This window comes from Gallinula chloropus (assembly GCF_964237585.1).
Source record: "Gallinula chloropus genome assembly, chromosome: 19".
NCBI lineage: Eukaryota > Metazoa > Chordata > Aves > Gruiformes > Rallidae > Gallinula > Gallinula chloropus.
In genome coordinates, this window is record NC_140104.1 from 11,997,338 (window position 1) to 12,003,337 (window position 6,000).

Here is a 6,000-nt window from a genome sequence, read left to right on the forward strand (position 1 = left end):
CAGCATGTAAAATGAAAGGTACAGTGACTAGAAGGGTAACCTGGGGACTGACTGGGCTTTAAGCCTTACTATTTCCTGGTTTTGTGACACTCATCCTTGACTTTATATTTAATTATTGAATATATAAATATGCCTCATAAAAGTACTGTTGAGAGTAAATGACTGCAATGTCTGATCACTGTAATAATTCATTTTAACGTGTGCTTTCATGAATATCCCTTCCACATCTTTCAAATAGAATCATACCCATAACATACCCATTACTCAAAATTCTGATAAAATTTATTTAACCAGTGTCTTTTTGCCAGTAAACCTTTGTGTGTATTAATGCTTTGAATCCATTATGACCTTTCCTTATCCTGAAAGGTGGTGGTAGGTAAGAATCACTGCACCTTGCCTTTGAAGACAGGCTTCTGCATCGTTAGGAACTCTTACGTGTTTTTTAAGGTCAGCAGCTGGTTTGTGGTCTGCAGGTAACCACTGTTTTTCCACACAAATGCTTGGAACCCAAGCCTGGTGAGGGGCAGACTAACTGATATGAAGAGCAGGATGGGAATAGAGAATCTTGTCAACTGATTTCTGAGCTAAAAGATCTGTGAAATGAAGGAAAATGATGTGGGCAAAGGCTTGCATTTGATGAAGGGGAGCCATTAAGACTTGTTCTGTCTTCTGGGTAGTCATAGCTTTACAAATACCTGTTGTGGTTATGGGTTGGGGGGCATTTGGTGTGGTAATGAGACCATGGTAGCTTAACTGCAATAAAAATAGAGACTTATTTGTAAGGCTCTCCTTCAGAGATGCTTTGGGGGTTGTTTTTGTGGGTTTTCTTGTAAGTGTTTGCCTGGTTTTGCTTTTTTAATGATGTAAAGAGAAGCCTTGAAAAGTGTTTGCTGGGATTGGGATTTCAGGCTTTGGTCTTCCTTAGTTACCTGAGCATGAACTGCTGGGTTTTGATAACTAAAAGTGAGCACTGAATCTTTAGTGAATGTTTTTATCTTGTTGTGGTTAACTTAAGTCTGTTTGACCTGGACAGAGATTGCATATAGAATTTTGTTTTAAGACCTTTCTTTTTGTGGTCAGCTGGCTTGCTCTTCGGTATTGTGTTCTTGATCTTTCACTGAACCTTCCAGATACCATCACCTTGAGGAATTTGATACAGAAATTCATGTTCTCAGAAGTGCAATGCTGTATTTTCTTGCAGTTTTCAATGTAAGTTCATTTGAGTAAGTTTGGGTTTGGCTTTTGCTGGAGGATCTGGGCCTTGGAGGAAAAAGTGGTTCTGAATTTTAGGTGACTTGTCCTAGGAGCACAGTAGTCCATTCCAGGAAGCTTTAAAACAGCTAAAGAGGTAACTTTTTTTTTTTTGTAAGGGGTTCAGGTGGCTGTTAAATTGTGCAAAAGAAATCGGTGGGGGGGTGGGGGCTCCAGGCTCTGTGCCTGCAGCTGCCTGTCCTCAGACTGAACGTGTGGGGAGACTTCAGTGATGGTTTTCCTCTTAATTTGAGGATGATGGCTGATGTGTTTAGGAGCAAGGCAAAAAAAACCCTTGTTTTCAGTCCGAGAGATGTGAAAACAAGGGAACTCTTACTCAAAGAGCTGTTCTGTGCCTCATAAAGTGCTGTGAAAGGTGCCGCCTCCCTGCTCGCCCGCTTCAACTGCAGCCCGCTGAGGCCCGAGCTCCCACTGCTTCTTGGGCCTGTGGCTGCCCCGAGTCGAAGGCTACGCTGCGGGTCCCTGCTCCGCTGTGTAGCCTGGCCTAGCCCCGTCGTAACGACCCCCCCGTTGCTGCGTCCAACCCCGTCCCCGAGTGCCTCAACTTAGGCTCCGCCTCAACGGGGACGCCTGGGCCCGCCCCCGCATTGCGGGAGCAGTGGTACAGGCCGCTCCCCCGCCGCAGGGTGGTGCGTCCCAAGCCTTTATAACCGGCCGTGGGAGCGCTTCCCGCCCTTTCCTCCCGCGGGTTCGGCTGAGGTATGGTGCGCTTTGGGGGGTGCTTGGGGGTGGGGGAAGCGAAGGCCTCGCTTGCGGGGTGAGGTGTCCGTCTCCTTCAACGGGGCTCTTTACTCCGCCGCTGAAGAGCGTGTGTGTTTCCATGGGTCGTCCCGTCGCGCCCCCCTTCCCCCCCCGCTCCGTGGCAGTGGTGGCGTCCGCCGCGCCTCCCCGTCGTTAGGCCGCTGGGGCTAGGCGCGACCATTCGAGGGTGGGAAGGGGGGGAAAAGGGGTCCTGGAGGGAGAAAGAGCCGCGCTGAGGGGGGAGGGGGGGGGGTGCCGTTGGGGACGAGCGTGGCCTCCGAGCGCGCGGCGCCTGACGGCCCCTTTTCCCTGCAGGGCGGCCATGGAGCGCCGGGGCCGGAGCTGCGCCGGGGCCGCCGCAATGCCCCCTCCGGTGAGTTACAGAGAGGGGCCTGCGCTGGGAGGGGGTCGGGGTGACGCTGCTTTCCGGGAGCTTGCGGGGAAAGGCTTGGGAGGCTGAACCCTGGCGCCTCTCGGGCCTCCCCTCCTCCTCATAAGCCTCCAGCTGCTCGCTTCTCAGGCCTCGCGTATAGCCGGGGCAGCGGCCTGCCAGGCGCGGGGCTCGGAGCCGCAGCGGGTGCCCTTCGTGCTCGGCATTCGCCTGCCTGGGATGGGTTTCATCGTTCGGGCGCGGGTCGTAGCGAGCAGGCCGCTTCCCGGGCCGCGCGGTGAATCCCGGAGTTGGGAGTCCTGCGGAATGTGAACTGGAAAGATGTCCTTCAGGTAGATGCAGCCTCGCAAGCTGCGCCAAGGAGGTGTACGAGTTTCCTGGCTAGAAAGAGTTTGGAGAGGCCAGGTGACTGTTAAAAGCTGCCTGATAATAGGATTTTTGGCTGATTCATACCAGTACAAACACGTGTGGCGTTACAAGGACACCAGATGGTGAGGGCCTGGGTTTTTTGGGGGGGTTTTGTGTGGTTTTGCGTTCGTTTTTTTCTCTGGATAAGCCTACTTTAAATTTTCTAACAACTGTTGCCGAAGAATATTCTAGTAACGCCTCTTCTGCTTTTATTCCCACAGCATAAAGACGTCTGGAAGTAAAGAGTAAGTTAAAAGTTTTATTTTGTATTAAGGTGTGCAGGGTTGTTTGGAAAGTGCTAATGAAGAAAAGCTAGTTTCTCCTGCTCTGGCAGGGGGCTTGGACTAGATGATCTTCTGAGGTCCCTCCCAACTCCTAACGGCCTGTGATTGTCTGAGAAATACAGGACCTCTGGTTGAAAATTTAATTAGTTAACAGAGCTATTGGCTTTTATAAAGAAAAGGGGAAATGTAAAATTCCCAGTTCCAGGTGAAACAGTTCCTGTGTTTTAAGGAATCAGATACAAAAGTTGTTGGCTGTTGATGATGATAACCCGGAATAGGAAGTGCCGTCAGATGCGAGAACTGACGATACCCTTCTCACTTGTCTGAAATACAGCTACACACATGCAGAGTTGGAGTTCTAGAAACTTGTCTTCTAGAAATAATCAGGCAGCTCTTCTTTACACTTGCTTTATGTGAAAGGTGCTTTTGTAATGTCTTAACGTTGCTTCGTGTCCATCTGTTTCAATTCATCTGCAGAGCCTGGTCTTGGGAGATAAATGTGACACAGGACTGGGTGGGAGCAGGTTGCTCTTTGCAGATGGACTGAATGTGAAGGTAAGTGATGAATATCACTGGGCTATGTAGAACTCTATAGCAGGTGGAGGCGAAGTTGAGAATGAATAGCATTTGTAAGCTGCCAGAAACTCGTGTGTTTTGTTGCCTTGAACCATCTGCTTTCCCTGAGAATTTAAAGCCTGATGGATGTTCTCTGGTGTCTCTGTATTTAGGTATAGCTTGCACATCTCTGCTGCCACATACCAATGTTTGCCAGTTGATGTTATGGCTCTTCCCGAGTACTGTGGGAGGCAGCAGGAGTTAACCTACAGGTGAGTTTAATATTTGGTGTTTAACATAATGGATTCTGAGATTAGCCAAAAATACAACCTAGTTCAGAACACTCACTGGCTATCTTTCTGCACATCCTTAGCTCTGAAAGTATAATGGAGCTGCAGGCCAAAAAAACCCATTTATTAGACCAAAGTACATGCACTGAGAGCAACTTGTCTTCTGCAGTGTTTTTGCTGACAGCACTGTAGAGCAAGGAGGGGGTTCAGGTCTTCTGGTAGAAATGTCTCAATTCACATAAAGATATCACATGATGAAACTAACCTAAACTTGCTGGAATTACCGGCAGATTGCCTGGTGGTGAACAAAGGTTTTTCTGATGATATCTTATGTTAACAAATGGGTTAATACTTGGTGTGAATGGCTAACTTACCTGTGCTGTTGTCTTGCAGGTGTCTGTGCTGAAAACATCTCAGAGGAAGAAGGAATCCAGTATGACACGTGCATGAGCTTGTAAAGACTATGTGTTTTTCTGCCCTCAGATGTTAAGAAGTGGTAACAGTTACAGTTTGGATTACACATACATTAAAAACCTCTCTTTGGAAAAAAACCAAATTGGAGTCTGTGTTCTGGTCTTTGCTGGGATAGGGTTAACTTCCTACCAGTTGTGGTGTAATGGTGTTTGGGAGTTCAGATGAGAGCAGTGCTGATAGCGCACCAATGGTTTAGCTGTTGCCAAGCAGTCAGGGACTTTCCAGTGGTTCCTACTTCCCTGCTAACACAGCTGGGACAGGTGACCCCAAAGGGCCAAAGAGGGTATTCCAGTTACATCATGCCCAGCATAGAGGGGACTGTGGGGGGAGGAGCAGGCAGCTCCAGGATGCAGTTTTCAGGGATGGTCCAGCTCTGAGTTGTGCTGTTTGGTGAGAAGCTGTGTTGTGTATCACCAGTTTTGTGTATTTTCCCATAAAGTCCTATTACATCTACCTGCTGTCCCAGTAAATAATCCGTATCTCAACTCATGAGGTTTGGCTTTGGTTTTTTTCCTTCTCCCATTTCCTTTTCCTCTTCCCACCTCCCCAGAAAAAGTACGTGTGGTGCTCAGCTCCTGGCTGGGGGCAGAACCATGCCAGTGTTACAGTCACTTCACTGCATGAAGGAATGAGGTGTTAACACAGCACATTTGTTGACCATGCTGAGCACTCACTATAACTTGCTATGATGTAATAAAGTATATACACTGCAGCATAATTACTGAAGGTTTAACTGTTAAGCATTCTGTCTGGTGTTCCCTAACTTGCTTTTAAAAGCAGTGATGCTGCTGCTGTAATTACTGGAGAGATTAGGCCTTAAATACCCTTAACAGCAAGAAGAGCAAATGCAGTTATTTCTATAGCTTGTTCCAGGCTTGCTGGCTCTTCATTATATTGGCCTCAACCTTTCCAAAAGTCTGCTATGGATGTGGTAGAATCTCTTGCTGCAGCAGTAGCATTCTAGATGGGTAATAAAGGTCCAAATGTGCAAATTAGAAGTTAATTGCCAAATGGGAAGGGAGAAGTGTGTCTGCATCCCTCAGTGTCACTAGTAAGATGTGATGATTTATTCTAAGACTGGTCAACAATAGAGCTTGATAAACCGAAGTTAAATGGTCTTGGGGTGAACCTTGGGGAGTTAAAACTAAGGTGCTTAAATAAGAAAAGCAGCACTGAAGCTCCAGTTGGGCTCATAATGCCAGTGTAACTGGCAGACTGGCATTTAGCAGCACTCATGTTTACAGAGTGCAGACTGTCTCACCAAACCCAGTGTGATTGAGCATATCCTGAGACAGACGTTGCAGATGTTGCTGATCCCCACTTGGTGTCACCCAGTGAAAGACTTTCCTGTGCTTTTTGACAAAAACAGGTTTGTAAACATCGTTGGTAAACTAGTTGTGAGCTTGTGCTCATTCTCTGCCAAAGAGAGTCACAGTAACCATAACTACAGGTCCCAGTAGAAGCTGGTTTGCTGTTGGTTTCTGAAAGTGATGAAACTTTTACGCAGAGATTGTGCTGGAAGGGTGTGGCTAAGAAACAGGACAGCTAACAGAGAGTCAAAAGTGTTAGTTTATGTGCTTAGTAA

The 6,000-nt window shown here is 47.5% G+C and overlaps 1 long non-coding RNA gene across 1 annotated transcript; it reads left to right on the forward strand.

Annotated features, from left to right (window-relative positions):
* Positions 1-1,955: 1,955 nt before the first annotated feature.
* On the forward strand, positions 1,956-4,516 carry LOC311198809. Its single transcript, XR_014617719.1, has 6 exons — positions 1,956-1,971; positions 2,329-2,386; positions 3,034-3,057; positions 3,574-3,651; positions 3,825-3,923; positions 4,335-4,516. It is a non-coding gene; the product is annotated as an uncharacterized lncRNA (long non-coding RNA).
* Positions 4,517-6,000: the final 1,484 nt, after the last annotated feature.